The following is a 15,930-nucleotide window of genomic DNA, read 5'->3' as shown; positions in this document are numbered from 1 at the left end:
ACACCAGACAGTCACATCCAAAGTAACCAGACTGCAGCAATATAACATAGATTTGTATCCTGCCTACAGGAATGAAAGACGGACTTTTATTTCAGCCAGGCACCATAACTGCTACTATGACCTAGTTCAACTACCTGCAGGTTCCCTTCACAGTATCCAGCATCACATGTTCAGCTATTTCCTAACACTTCCCTTTCAATGGGCAACATTAAAATTATTCAACCAAAAGTATGCTGACTGGATCAGTTGTAGACAGAATGAACAGAAAGTAATAAATCCTTTACTATAACATCATTATTGAATGATGACCACTTAACCTCACTATAGTTAGAAACGTCTGGGTGTGTTAAGCACAATGAAAGAAATATATGGTTCTACAGACTGACTAAAGTATGAGCCAAGCTAGGGGACACAATTTCAAGTTAAGGGTTTTCCAATTTAAGACTGCAATCAGGGGGATTTTTTTTTGCTTCTCCAGGGATCTTTAGTGTTTGGAACTCTCTTCTCCAGTGAGGAGTAGAAGCTGGGTTATTGAATATATTCAAGGCTCAAATTAGACAAACTTTTGATTAACAATGGAATCAAGGGTTTTGTTTTTTGGGGGGAGTAGGTCTAAAGAGTTGAAGCCACAATCAAATCAGCCATGATCATCTTGATGGCGGAAAAGGTTCAACTCCTACTCCTATTTCTCATGATACTAATGGTGTGCCTGACATTCCTTAAATAAGATCTGGTGGAGGGTGCTTTTGTGGTTACAGGGGCCCAGGTTTGTCAGAATATCTATAAATGACTTAAGATGAAGGAAGAAACTGTATATCTAAGGTTGATAACTAAAATAATGCAGAAAGGAACAAAAGGTTGATATGAAACATCGCTAAATTATATCGGTGGGCATAAGTGTGGCATGTTTGGACATTCCAAGATAATAAAATGTGAGGCTGGATGTACACAGCAGGCCAAGCAGCATCTCAGGAGCACAAAAGCTGACGTTTCGGGCCTAGACCCTTCATCAGAGAGGGGGATGGGGGGAGGGAACTGGAATAAATAGGGAGAGAGGGGGAGGCGGACCGAAGATGGAGCAATGGGAGAGAGATTCCCTGAGGTTGGTCCGGAGGGAGGAGGGTAACTTCTTCAGGTTAGGCATCCCTGGAAGAGGCTTCGCAGTGAGGTTAAAATAGTATCAGAGATAATGGGAACTGCAGATGCTGGAGATTCCAAGATAATAAAATGTGAGGCTGGATGTACACAGCAGGCCAAGCAGCATCTCAGGAGCACAAAAGCTGACGTTTCGGGCCTAGACCCTTCATCAGAGAGGGGGATGGGGGGAGGGAACTGGAATAAATAGGGAGAGAGGGGGAGGCGGACCGAAGATGGAGCAATGGGAGAGAGATTCCCTGAGGTTGGTCCGGAGGGAGGAGGGTAACTTCTTCAGGTTAGGCATCCCTGGAAGAGGCTTCGCAGTGAGGTTAAAATAGTATCAGAGATAATGGGAACTGCAGATGCTGGAGATTCCAAGATAATAAAATGTGAGGCTGGATGTACACAGCAGGCCAAGCAGCATCTCAGGAGCACAAAAGCTGACGTTTCGGGCCTAGACCCTTCATCAGAGAGGGGGATGGGGGGAGGGAACTGGAATAAATAGGGAGAGAGGGGGAGGCGGACCGAAGATGGAGCAATGGGAGAGAGATTCCCTGAGGTTGGTCCGGAGGGAGGAGGGTAACTTCTTCAGGTTAGGCATCCCTGGAAGAGGCTTCGCAGTGAGGTTAAAATAGTATCAGAGATAATGGGAACTGCAGATGCTGGAGATTCCAAGATAATAAAATGTGAGGCTGGATGTACACAGCAGGCCAAGCAGCATCTCAGGAGCACAAAAGCTGACGTTTCGGGCCTAGACCCTTCATCAGAGAGGGGGATGGGGGGAGGGAACTGGAATAAATAGGGAGAGAGGGGGAGGCGGACCGAAGATGGAGCAATGGGAGAGAGATTCCCTGAGGTTGGTCCGGAGGGAGGAGGGTAACTTCTTCAGGTTAGGCATCCCTGGAAGAGGCTTCGCAGTGAGGTTCCTCACTGCGAAGCCTCTTCCAGGGATGCCTAACCTGAAGAAGTTACCCTCCCCTCCGGACCAACCTCAGGGAATCTCTCTCCCATTGCTCCATCTTCGGTCCGCCTCCCCCTCTCTCCCTATTTATTCCAGTTCCCTCCCCCCATCCCCCTCTCTGATGAAGGGTCTAGGCCCGAAACGTCAGCTTTTGTGCTCCTGAGATGCTGCTTGGCCTGCTGTGTACATCCAGCCTCACATTTTATTATCTTGGAATCTCCAGCATCTGCAGTTCCCATTATCTCTGATACTATTTTAACCTCACTGCGAAGCCTCTTCCAGGGATGCCTAACCTGAAGAAGTTACCCTCCTCCCTCCGGACCAACCTCAGGGAATCTCTCTCCCATTGCTCCATCTTCGGTCCGCCTCCCCCTCTCTCCCTATTTATTCCAGTTCCCTCCCCCCATCCCCCTCTCTGATGAAGGGTCTAGGCCCGAAACGTCAGCTTTTGTGCTCCTGAGATGCTGCTTGGCCTGCTGTGTACATCCAGCCTCACATTTTATTATCTTGGAATCTCCAGCATCTGCAGTTCCCATTATCTCTGATACTATTTTAACCTCACTGCGAAGCCTCTTCCAGGGATGCCTAACCTGAAGAAGTTACCCTCCTCCCTCCGGACCAACCTCAGGGAATCTCTCTCCCATTGCTCCATCTTCGGTCCGCCTCCCCCTCTCTCCCTATTTATTCCAGTTCCCTCCCCCCATCCCCCTCTCTGATGAAGGGTCTAGGCCCGAAACGTCAGCTTTTGTGCTCCTGAGATGCTGCTTGGCCTGCTGTGTACATCCAGCCTCACATTTTATTATCTTGGAATCTCCAGCATCTGCAGTTCCCATTATCTCTGATACTATTTTAACCTCACTGCGAAGCCTCTTCCAGGGATGCCTAACCTGAAGAAGTTACCCTCCTCCCTCCGGACCAACCTCAGGGAATCTCTCTCCCATTGCTCCATCTTCGGTCCGCCTCCCCCTCTCTCCCTATTTATTCCAGTTCCCTCCCCCCATCCCCCTCTCTGATGAAGGGTCTAGGCCCGAAACGTCAGCTTTTGTGCTCCTGAGATGCTGCTTGGCCTGCTGTGTACATCCAGCCTCACATTTTATTATCTTGGAATCTCCAGCATCTGCAGTTCCCATTATCTCTGATACTATTTTAACCTCACTGCGAAGCCTCTTCCAGGGATGCCTAACCTGAAGAAGTTACCCTCCTCCCTCCGGACCAACCTCAGGGAATCTCTCTCCCATTGCTCCATCTTCGGTCCGCCTCCCCCTCTCTCCCTATTTATTCCAGTTCCCTCCCCCCATCCCCCTCTCTGATGAAGGGTCTAGGCCCGAAACGTCAGCTTTTGTGCTCCTGAGATGCTGCTTGGCCTGCTGTGTACATCCAGCCTCACATTTTATTATCTTGGAATCTCCAGCATCTGCAGTTCCCATTATCTCTGATACTATTTTAACCTCACTGCGAAGCCTCTTCCAGGGATGCCTAACCTGAAGAAGTTACCCTCCTCCCTCCGGACCAACCTCAGGGAATCTCTCTCCCATTGCTCCATCTTCGGTCCGCCTCCCCCTCTCTCCCTATTTATTCCAGTTCCCTCCCCCCATCCCCCTCTCTGATGAAGGGTCTAGGCCCGAAACGTCAGCTTTTGTGCTCCTGAGATGCTGCTTGGCCTGCTGTGTACATCCAGCCTCACATTTTATTATCTTGGAATCTCCAGCATCTGCAGTTCCCATTATCTCTGATACTATTTTAACCTCACTGCGAAGCCTCTTCCAGGGATGCCTAACCTGAAGAAGTTACCCTCCTCCCTCCGGACCAACCTCAGGGAATCTCTCTCCCATTGCTCCATCTTCGGTCCGCCTCCCCCTCTCTCCCTATTTATTCCAGTTCCCTCCCCCCATCCCCCTCTCTGATGAAGGGTCTAGGCCCGAAACGTCAGCTTTTGTGCTCCTGAGATGCTGCTTGGCCTGCTGTGTACATCCAGCCTCACATTTTATTATCTTGGAATCTCCAGCATCTGCAGTTCCCATTATCTCTGATACTATTTTAACCTCACTGCGAAGCCTCTTCCAGGGATGCCTAACCTGAAGAAGTTACCCTCCTCCCTCCGGACCAACCTCAGGGAATCTCTCTCCCATTGCTCCATCTTCGGTCCGCCTCCCCCTCTCTCCCTATTTATTCCAGTTCCCTCCCCCCATCCCCCTCTCTGATGAAGGGTCTAGGCCCGAAACGTCAGCTTTTGTGCTCCTGAGATGCTGCTTGGCCTGCTGTGTACATCCAGCCTCACATTTTATTATCTTGGAATCTCCAGCATCTGCAGTTCCCATTATCTCTGATGTTTGGACATTAATGGGTTCCAAAGGATTTATCAAATGATTGCTTAGAAGTGGAAAGTCAAAAGATCAAAGAGGTAATAGTTTATTTGTGGTTTACTAAGACATAAGGGGCTGTGGAAAACAGTATCCAAAAAGCTGTTAGAGCAAGATAAAAATGGTATCTTAATTGCATTAATTGTTGACCAAACAGACCTGAAAAACCTTAATGGGCCAATGCTGCCACCTAGTAACAGCCTCTGGACTGAGGTGATGGGAGTTTTCTCTGCACAGATCTACAAACTATGGGCAGTTGCTTGAGAAGGTTACAAGGTCAAGCAATACTGTCTTAGTCAGTGAGAGTCAGAGCTTAAAGCTGAACATAACACGTTTTATCTCTCTCAGTCATGTGTCTTGAAGAAATCTGAAGATTTCAAACATCAGAACTCCTATTTCCATCTCGTCTGAATCTAAAGTCTTGTCTGAAAATTTTCAATTATTCTGCAAGTCAACAAATAAATTCCATTAATAGGAATTCAAGATCTGCCAAGAGCCAAGCTGTTTTGTTGCCTAAATCTACCTTTTGATCTACAGACGTTTTTTTTTCTTTGCTTATTTTTATACCCCAACCACAATAGCGCTGTAGAGTCAAGTATAGTCTTTGTTCTATCTATGTATAATGTGTTTGTATTAGTATTAAGGGGGAATGTAAGTTAATTCACGTGGGGCTTTGTTGATGACCAGTTTGCCACTTGTTCAATAAATGCTTTCTTTTGAGTTTATTGAAAACCCGAATATAAGTATGTTTTAAGATAATAAAATGTGAGGCTGGATGAACACAGCAGGCCAAGCAGCATCTCAGGAGCACATCCTGAGATGCTGCTTGGCCTGCTGTGTTCATCCAGCCTCACATTTTATTATCTTGGAATCTCCAGCATCTGCAGTTCCCATTATCTCTGATACTATAAGTATGTTTTGTTCCATTTGTCAGTAATAGAGGGAAACAAGTGAATTACTTTTGGTAATTGAAAAAGAATTTACACTTTGGCATGGCTCGTGGAGCAGTGGGATTCAATTTCCAGTGTACTTCTCCTGCCAGCTGAAAGTGTACAAAGGTCTAGATGAATTAATTTAGAGAAGTACATAAATTTCTAGGCATTACAAGGAAGATGTATTGGCCATGGAGTGGCTGCAACCCAGATGCACTAGAATGATACTGGAGCGATAATGGTTATAAGAACAAGTTACATGAACTAGTCTTGTGAGTAGTAGAGAACATTAATGGTTAAATGTAATGGAGATGAGCAAGATGATTAAACGAGTTGGTCTGGTAGTCAGAAATTACTTCCAATGATGAGGGAGTCCAGGAAACAATCTTAAAATCAGATTAAGTACATGGAAGGTTTGTCAGGAACTACTTCCTCACATAAAGGGTAGGGGAAACCTGGAATCCCCACCACCCAAAAGCAGCAACGGAAGTTGGAGGGCAATTGAGAAATTCAAAGCTTAGATTGATGACTTTTTATAGGCAAGAGCGTTAATGGATGAAGACCAAAGGCAGGTTAAGTGGAGTTAAGATATAACTGAATGCTGGTGGAACTGGTTTGACAAACATACACTCTCACTATGGAAAATCATGAACTTGGCCCAACAGCAAAGGATCTGTGCACTTCTCATTTTATTTAATTTCAGAAGTTAAGCAGGCCCGTAAAAAGACGGCAAGCCGAATTATGGGTTTTATACTTAGGGCTATTGAATACAAATGGAGTAGTAGTAGGCAGAGCACAGCTGCAGTCTTAAGGGTAGTATGGAGTATTCTATCAAACCATCACACTATATCTCTCCAGTCTGAGAAGTTTGGACTAAGCTATTTCATGGATTTCAATGCTCTGCATCATAGTAACATTAAATTGGCCAATAGCAAATATATGAACTGAAAAACACTATGGGAGATACTCACTACCTGAAGCATGAAATGATTACAATATCCTGAAGTAGCCAGAAAAATACTGTATTTATTCAAATTCTGTATCTTCTATGGTCTTCTACCAAAATGATATGAAAGGTGTTGGGGTCTGCTAAAAAGATCTCCAAACTGAAATGTTTCTGAAAATCACAGAAAGAATTCAATGATTCTTTGTTAGAGTTCATGAAAATTGATTTTAAAAAGAGGAAAATTGTAAGATTAAACATGAGAATAAACTTTTCAAGCTTCCATAGATTTTCCAATACTAAATAATGCAAAATTGAGTTAATATTGACAGATTGATAATGAAAGGGGATAAACTCAAATATGACTATAACAGTAAAGGGGGAAAAAAATTGCAGAATCTCTTTCCAACGAGGAAAACTGCATGCTTTACAATAGGTGATTACTTAAGCAGAGGTTATAACATTTTAATGGTATTAAATAATTGTTAGAAATGCAAAATATGAAGTGAAAAAGTGAAAGGGGAAATAATTAGGATTAGCTTTGACAACATCCTGGATTTGGCAACAGCACAGTTGTCACTAATTCCATGACTCAGGAAGAAGTGTGAGGAAAACAGGAGATCTTGGGAGATTCCAAAGATCGGGTAGGGAAGTTGTAGGAATTTCCCCAGACCTACAACAGCAACTGAGTAAACCAACTCCTCAACATTTGGAAAAGCACTTCTACTCCCAATACACAAAAAGAGAAAGGAAATTATTACATTATAATAATCAAATAATCCGCATCATTCCAACAAACCCTGTGGACAGGACTCTCTCACATTCACTTGAGTAAACGGGATATGAAGGAAGAGCACAAGAAGCTCTGAATATTTTTCATTCAATTCAGAAAGCACTGATCTTCCGACCTGAAGTTAAGCTGTTGATTTTTTTTTGCTTAAGGAGACAGTAAATGTACCACATTGCCCAATATTCCCATCTACAGACAGCTTTTGTCTTAACTCTAAAACTGTGAGGGTCTAGAAATGTTGACAGATATTCCTAATGGTTTTATTGTGAGTAAATTTAACTCAGCAACACTGGCATCGAGCTGGGCAAGAATCTGATGGTAGGGATGGGTTGGACTGTTTGTATGCGAGACAGAGTCACATGGAACAGAAGGCAGAGTTCAAGTCCTGACCTGAGGCTGACTGGGCTCCCCAAATGACTCCAGTGCTCAGAACTGTTCAGAAGACAGGAAATTACTCAAATATAATGTTTTTGGCAACGAATCTAGCCTATCATCACTCATAGGTTGGACTCAGCTTCCAGTCTGACCTACATTCAAATCCCACAATCTCCAAAGATGTGTGACAACTTTTCTGAACATGTTGATTTGAAAATATCTCTAGTTTGGCCACTTAGTGAAGCACAGTTGCTGTTATGATTCAGCAAGACCGAGTATCTGTAGCAGAGGAACTGTAGAAACAAATCTAAAGACCAGCACACTTGTTAACAGATTCAGACTTGAATCTTGAGCTTAAAGAATTGAAGAATCTTGCTTGCTTTGGACTTGGATCCAGATTTGGCCACAGAATTTGTTGCAGGTATTCTCTCTAAATTCTTCTTTAAAATTAAGGAGTAACTGCACAAAAAAAACATAAAGGGCTCAGGCACTTAAGCTGTTCACCATGACCAAAAAGGTTAGGTGGGCACGTTGATTGGTAAAGTGTGGAGCTGGATGAATACAGCAAGCCAAGCAGCATCTTAAGAGCAGAAAAGCTGATGTTTCGGGCGTAGACTCTTCATCAGAAAAAAAAAGAAAATTTTTCTGATGAAGCGTCTAGGCCCGAAAAGTTAGCTTTTGTGCTCCTAAGATGCTGCTTGCCTGCTGTGTTCATCCAGCTCCACACTTTGTTATCTTGGATTCTCCAGCAAAGCAGTTCACATTATCTCTGATATGGCTTTGATGTGAATGTGCTTTGTAGAAATTTTATTTTTATGTTTATTAGAAAAGTTCTTCTCAGAGGACTTGGAAGTTTCTGCTTAATTTACTAAAAAATTAACTGCATTGATCAGTGAATAGGTCACATTGGACTGCAGTACGTAGCTCCTCATAAGATCCTCACCACAAACCAAACAGAATAACTGGTTGTCTTTAACTGGTCGTCTTTAACTGGTCTGCAACAAACATGACTTACTAGAAAACTATGATACAATGACCACAACCACCATCACACACTGTGTTCATTTAGGAACCAAGTAAATTTCAAAGTGTACAATTACCAAACAATACCCCCACAAATCAACTGCCAGGAAATTATTTTCATGTTCAGAGAAAGCTGCAGGAATGGAACTATTCTCAGTCCAACACAACTCTGACAATGACCCTGGATCCCAGGGGTGGGGAAGGGCACAGAAGGCAGTTACCAGTCAGCAGAGACTAACTTCCCAGCGGTTGTTCCAGTCAATATGAATATCTAGTCCCAAAACAGCACAATCAATAGTTAACTCCACAGTCTGCTCTGGGCAGCTGTCAAGCTGGAGTGGGACATTTAGCCCTTAGCCTGCTCCACCATTCAACAAGGTCATTGACAGCTTACTGCTCAACTCCACTTCCACACAAGATCACCATACTTCTTAGCATTCAAGAAGCAATTAACCTTTCCTAAGTATTCACTGATGATCCACTGCTTTCTGGTGATTAAATCTTCAAAGATTCAGAACTTTTTGAAAAAAAGTGTTTATTTTTCCTTCTGTTAGTTCTAAATGTTTAACCATTTCTTTTAAAACTGTGATCTGTTCTCAATTCCTTTCAGAACATATAAAGTCCTTTAAGAATTTTATGGTTCAATTTTAAATCAATTCTCATTCTTCTAAACTCCATGAAATAACAGACATGGCGATTCAATCTCTCCTCATCCCAGCAATCAGCCCTGTAAACTTTCAGCACATCGTGTCAAGGGTATGTCTTCCCTCAGATTACCAGTGCCTGGTATGAGACACAATACTCCAAGTGTGACAAATTCCTCACATAATAGTATGTCTTATTTTTTTTTCAATCCTATTGTAACAACAGGTAATATGCCATCTGTCTTACTCATTACTTGAATACATTTCCAATTTCTGAGGTTCATATACAAGCAACTGTCATGAACAGAAATTCCACGCAAAAACTGCATCTTTCCTGCAAAAGTGGCCAAACTTGCTGCACTCAGATTAGGTTGAAGCCAATCACAATCCTATTTCCAGATGCTTCTGAACATCATGCACTGTATACACAGCCCAGCTAAAGCTGACAAAGTGCTTGGAGACGAGCCATTTGCTTCCATCCAACTCCAGTTAAAAGAAAACCCCAAGACCCATTACGTTAAAATAGGTGCTTTTAGTTGCCACTTTAATCACAATAGATACGTTGACGGAAGGTGCTAATAGCTTAATGACATTTCAATTAACCCAACAAGATGGGTCCTCAGCTTCTGAATGTCACATGACCGAAATCAGACCATGTTCAATTCCATAAATATACAATTCTGGGATTCTAATCAATTTCTATTGACCTCCATAGGGACAGAAGGACTCAAGGCTGAGCTAGCAGCCGGCCTCAGACCCTCCATTTCTAACTCCAAATGGCTAGCTAGAAAGAAGCCCACACTTTGCCTGCTAAAAGGAAAACCACTGGGCCCAGAAACCATTATTGGGAACTTACCTCTGGAAAATCATAACTGACATGAACTGATTTTTAATATCTCAACGTTTACCTAAATTTGTAACTTGTAACTTATCTTCCGTTCATTCTTCCTTAACTTCCCAAGTGCGTGCAGACGCAATTCTCCCAATTCTGAATTTTTTTTTAATTAAACCCTGAAATCTTTGATTTCACCTTCAACAATTTTGTTGAATATTTTTCACAATTTGGAATCCAAAAACCAAGTTTTGGTGAACAAGCCCTTGCCTAACTTTGTCTCCAATGGGAGTTAAAAAAGGTAAAGTAGTAAATCAAAAACTATTCCGCTGTCTCAGACTTGAGAGGTAAGTCAATTGTAATTTAAAATTACCCCCATTCCCCCTTCATCTGTGACAAAACCCTGTTCCTTCTTAATGTAAACTTTTCCCAGTCTCTCACCATTCAAAAGATATGCTACTTTAATTATACAACCAAAATGAATACCTTCACACTTCAAAATGCATTCCATGTACCATGTTCTTGCACGCACACCAATCTATTGGTCTCTCCAGCCTCCCCCAGACTTATCTAACAAAATTAGATTTGTTTAATTCCAACACAGTACATCATAGTATCAACTTAAATTAAAGGACTGTGTATAGATTACAAATAGCGAATTTCCAATCAGTGATCCTTACAGTACCCCACTCTACAGCCTGCTAAACTGAAAATGTTCCAGTTACTCCTATTGCTGTTGCTTGCTATAATTGTTGGAAAAGTAGACATATCTTAATAGCAGAGATGCTTGTGCTGTATATCTAACTTGCACCATACCTGTCCTCAGAGAGTTTTACACCAAAATATGAGGAGGAAAAATCATGATTCAATTACAACATTTAAAAGGCATCTGGATGTGTACGTGAATAGGAAGGGTTTGGGGGATATAGGCCAAATGCCGGTAAACTGGTCTAGATTAATTTAGGATATCTGGCCGGCATGGGCAAGTTGAACCTAAGAGTCTCTTTCTGTGCTATACAACTCTATGACCCAAAAGATAGATGAACAAGAGCCACTTTGGAACTCTACTAAAGTACATGCAGGTTTTACAAACCACAGTCCTGGCCTGGTTTTCCATTCTTCACCGCAAACTGAATAACAGCAGATCCCAAACTTACTATAATCAAACCATCCTAATGACAGTGAAATTACATTGTATAAATTATTTAAACACAACTCACTCCCATGTCTACTATAAACAGCAACACAAAAAGGTTCAATCACAATTTGCAAGTGTCAGAATTCCTCAAAGCACACTGCTAATTAGGCTAATGAAACAGGAATAGTCTGAGGGAGAAATGGGAGTGGATAGTGTTAACTGCAGCTCCTTTGGAAATGAATCCCACATATTACTGAGTTTCCATTTCCAACTGAAGGCTTTTACACAGGTGATCCAAACAAGCAACTGGTGGGGATCTGCATACAGCGTTCCTTGCAGAAACCAGAGATTCCTTGAAGTGGAACAAATCATCAGCATTTTGATTTTGAATCCTTCCCCAGGTCTCTGGGGGCAACCACCAATCTTAATATTAACAACTTGCTGCTGCTTACCTGCCACTTAACAGGGCTCAATCTCAGTATGCCACAGCAACCTGTCAAAGAACACAAACTCTCAGTTAGTGTGATGGGGTAGCAACAACATATAATGCAAATTGAAAAGAGACATTGTAGAGAAGGTGAAGAAGAGGGACTGTTTCACTGAATTGTACTGTATTAGCTTGGCTCAGGTGGCATTACTTGCAATGTTATAGGCTCCAAATGAATGTCAATGCATCGAAACTGATACTACAGCGAGCTTTTAGAAAGGAATTGCATTGCTGAAAGCATTGTCATTAGTACTGGATGTTAATCCAAGGCCCAATCTGTATGAGAATAACAAGGTGCAGAGCTCGATGAACACAGCAGACCAAGCAGCATCAGAGGAACAAGAAAGCTGATGTTTCAGGTCTAGAACCATGTCCCAGTGTATGTAAAAATTCAAGTGTACAAGAGGACTTCTCCTGCGGTCTTGAACAATGTCTATATCTGAACCAGTGGATTTTTTAGTCATTGTACAAATGCTCACAATGGAACCTCACTGTGTGCTTAACTGCCGGCTGCACTTACTACATAGGTTATGATCCCAGTCGATGTAATTGCCAGACAAGTCAGATCCCAGACTGAAATCTGGCTGAACATATGTTATTTTGTGTGCTTTTTAATGAGGTGAGCTCTCACTGAAACGTAAATATGTGAAGCTGCAGATAGGGTTTCAATAACAAAATGGAACAAAGCAAACTATTTGCACATAGCACGTACAAAGATTTGGAAGCACGTGGCAAAAATAACTTCAAAAGCACATCTTTACTGCATTCATACTAAAAATATTCCCTTCCCTAATGCCTTCATGGGGCTTAAATCGACTGTGGCTTCAACTCCCAGTCTTGAGAATTAGACAGCCTGTTCCTGGATCCTTCAGGATTGAGATTAGACTTTTGTCAGTTTCAAACAAAACCTTCAGCATTTTAACCAAACACTTTTGCTCTGGAACTTCTATTTAATAACTTACACTGAGATAATCTATTTCTTAATAATTCTAACTACACTTCAGGAGCAACTGCCCACTATGTCCAACGTCAGCCAAATATTCTGCACAAGTTCCCAACTGAAACTTAAAAAAACACCAAGGCTCTGAGCATTTTCCTAATGAAAAGGATTAATTTGTGATCCACATTCCGGAGGCTAATGCACAACTGTTTACTGTGTTTACTCCTAAAATTCTCCCAATGTAAACACTAAGTCATACCTTCCCAAAAGTTTCTCTCCCACTATGTTTACTAACTCACCATGACTACAGAATTACTTGCATATGAATTATTAAACCCTAACACAGATGCAAACCTGAATGCCACAAGTGCAAATTCATAAATCCAAACTCAAAAATAAATGATATCTATGTATAAAAATCACAAACTTTTAACAGTGACTACACTTCAGAAGCATTACATTACCTGAAAAGAATGTTAAATGTTTCAAAGTCACAAAAAGTACTATTTTTAAAAAAACTGTACTTTCTCCTTGAATAGTTACTGCAGTGCAGACAAATGTCACCCAGGAGGGTTGTACTTGGTGAAGGCTGATAGGTGTTCAACTCGGATAAAGTAACCAAATCAGCAGAGAAGTGAATGTGAAGGACAATAGGATACAGATTGTCATTTAACTCACTGATATTTGAGAGATTTAGCTGCATTCAAAACTAGCGACATTGAATAAGAACAGTGACAATATCAAAAAGTTTTGGTTGTGATTCACTTTTGAATCAGGTTCTGCCTGAAGTACTACTTCTCTCAGGCAGCCAACCACCCAAATTATAAACAGATGAGATGGTCTTAGAAGCAGAATGGATCCACAATATTCAACACTATCTTTAGACAAGCATCTCGCATTAAAATATTCATTCAAATAATATCACAACCAGACACATCATGCATTGTGCATAATACTCAATTCATTCAACATTACAGCTTGCTGTCAGCACTCAATGATGGACCAACTCTACCAGGACTCAAACATGTAACAGCTCATAAAAGCTCCTTCCAGACACAGACTATGTTTAGAAAAATCTATCATACTGCTGGGTGTTTCACATTTCAAATGAGGATGCTGCAATCTCATGCACCTATTATATGTGATTGAAATCCCAGGGAGGTAGAGATGTTCAAACACTAGGTGAGAAACCTTGATCTTAATACGATAACAGTAGGAGGGGCCTGTACTGTTCTATGTTCTAAACTGTTCACATTCTCACCCCATTCAACTCTAATTAGAGGCTGCTAATCTCACTTCTTAATGGAATATAATAACCTATAGTCCAAATCAGGGTTGGTTTTATTCAAACTTCCCTTATTCTATAGGGCAAATTCAGGTAAGTTAAAGAGATTGGATATTTCTACTTTTCCTCCATAGTGAAACCTCTCCTCCTGATGAAACAAAAACAAAGTTTCTGGAAAAACTCAGCAGATCTGGCAACATCTGTGAAGGAAAAACAGAGTTGATGTTTTGGGTCCTGTGACCCTTCCTTAGAACTCCCTCCTGAAGATGCTGACTCATGAAAGGTGCAGTTTAGCCAACGTCTCCCTGGTATAAGGCTCGAATGTACACTATGAGCAGAAAATACAATACAGTCGGCATGATACTGTAGCTTTAAGAGATCCTTTGTCCTGCTTTCTTTTAGAGAAAAATTGGGGAACATGTTCCAGGCAGTCTATGAGAAGATAAACAACTTGAGAAGCCTTTGTTTTGTTTAAGTTGGAAGAACAGAAGCAGGCTGAGTGGGTGCGATCATGCTCTCACAAATCCAGGATTTTCTAGTTAGTTTTAACGTTTATTGCTGGGGTCTCCGCAGGGTTGGAAGGCAGTGAATCTCGCCCAGTTACTACACACTCTCTGCATTTTCTCTCAGAATGGTCTTTTGATGTTCTTTCCTCCTGGATCGGAGAACTGCTTATGACGCAACCTGTTTTCTGAATTTGACATTTTTTGTCACAGGTGTGTTTACGGGATGTTCCCAAAATAAAGGAACATTTACAACTTAGTAGCTAAGTAATCTATTATTCTGTTAAATTTTCCAATAGAGTTAACTTATTCCAAGTTCCTCTTTCTTTTGTTGTATTTTAACTATTGTGTTTGAATAAACTGTGTTTTGCTTAACGTTGAGTAGTTTGTAGTTTGTCCAATTGAATGGCATCTGAAACATAGCACCTCGCAGTTATCATTGTATTAAAAAAAGAGTCTAGGCTATGTTCTTAATATATTTTGAGGGGGGCCTGGTCTGGTCCGATCCATAACACAACTGATTATGGGTCTCACGGTCACTATTATTGAAACTAGTTTGAAACTCCAGATTTTATTAACTAACTTTAAATTCCGCCTTCCAACTGCCAAGATGGGATTTTATCTCAAGACCCAAAAACACAAATTACCATCCCAATAACATTACCTCTAAGCCAGCATCTCCCCCATTGCTCCATCTGCAAAGTCGAACAGGTAGAAAACACCAGTAGTTGCACCTATACTAGGTATTCTGTATCCAAAGAATAAGGCTAGACCTAAACTATTATCAAATTCTGCACATCTACCAGTATCAGAGGAACCAGATTATATTACTAGCTATCACCAGGCTCTATATCTATGTCAGTTTAATACCTAGCTCAAATTACAACTTTTGAATTAGCTCAGGCTACACTAGGGGTTTAGGGTGCTTTCAACTCTCCCAAAGTTCAGCGGGAAATCATTCCAATCAAAGGTCATTAAACTTTGGCTTCAGATCAGAAAACTGCACACTGTAATAAAACGTTTCTGTTGCCCTTTGTAATGTTCTTGCAAACATGCAGGCACTGTCAGAATAAAAAGATGTAAGACAGACTGTACCCAACATCCAGTGTTCATAACTTGGCTTCCTGCAGCATCAGTGGGGAGAGGGTGCCCAGAGAAAACACAGTGAATATAGTTACAATAAGACATCTATCAGAAATCTGCCAAAACATCTACTCCACAAACAGATAAGGACCACAGCTGATAGGACATATCAATCATCCCAATGTAATAGGGCACAGGGCAGCTCGGAGCAGTAGGGACATTGAAACTGAATGATAATTTGACAGCATCTCAACTAATTAAGAACACACAAAGCAGACAAAAGGATCTATTGGAAAGGCTGTATGGAGGCTCAAATACAGTATAAACACCACAATAACAAAATGGGCTGAATGGCCTGCATCCACGATGTAGACGAGAGGGTTATTCACAAGGCAGAAGAGGGATAGGTTATGGAAAGGTTACAAGTGATCTCCTGACATATCCAAGAGAAACTCATTTCATCCAGTGTCAACCTGCAGCCCTCCCAACCAACAGTT

At 41.6% G+C, this 15,930-nt stretch overlaps 1 protein-coding gene across 6 annotated transcripts in view; it reads right to left on the bottom strand.

The window, feature by feature from the left end:
- LOC125464841 (thyroid hormone receptor-associated protein 3-like) overlaps nt 1-15,930 on the bottom strand; it is a 113,939-nt gene that overhangs the window by 91,719 nt on the left and 6,290 nt on the right. For 5 of the 6 annotated variants that reach the window (XM_048557664.2, XM_048557670.2, XM_048557669.2 and 2 more), the window contains exon 2: nt 11,588-11,628. The exons of the other annotated variant lie outside the window; for it this stretch is intronic. The gene's annotated coding sequence lies outside the window, so the exon portion shown is untranslated. The remainder of the gene's footprint in view (nt 1-11,587; nt 11,629-15,930) is intronic. 6 annotated transcript variants of the gene reach the window in all.

This window comes from Stegostoma tigrinum, chromosome 24 (genome assembly GCF_030684315.1).
Source record: "Stegostoma tigrinum isolate sSteTig4 chromosome 24, sSteTig4.hap1, whole genome shotgun sequence".
Lineage (NCBI taxonomy): Eukaryota > Metazoa > Chordata > Chondrichthyes > Orectolobiformes > Stegostomatidae > Stegostoma > Stegostoma tigrinum.
Note: the sequence above shows the minus strand (reverse complement) of the source record. Positions and strands in the feature narration are given on the sequence as shown.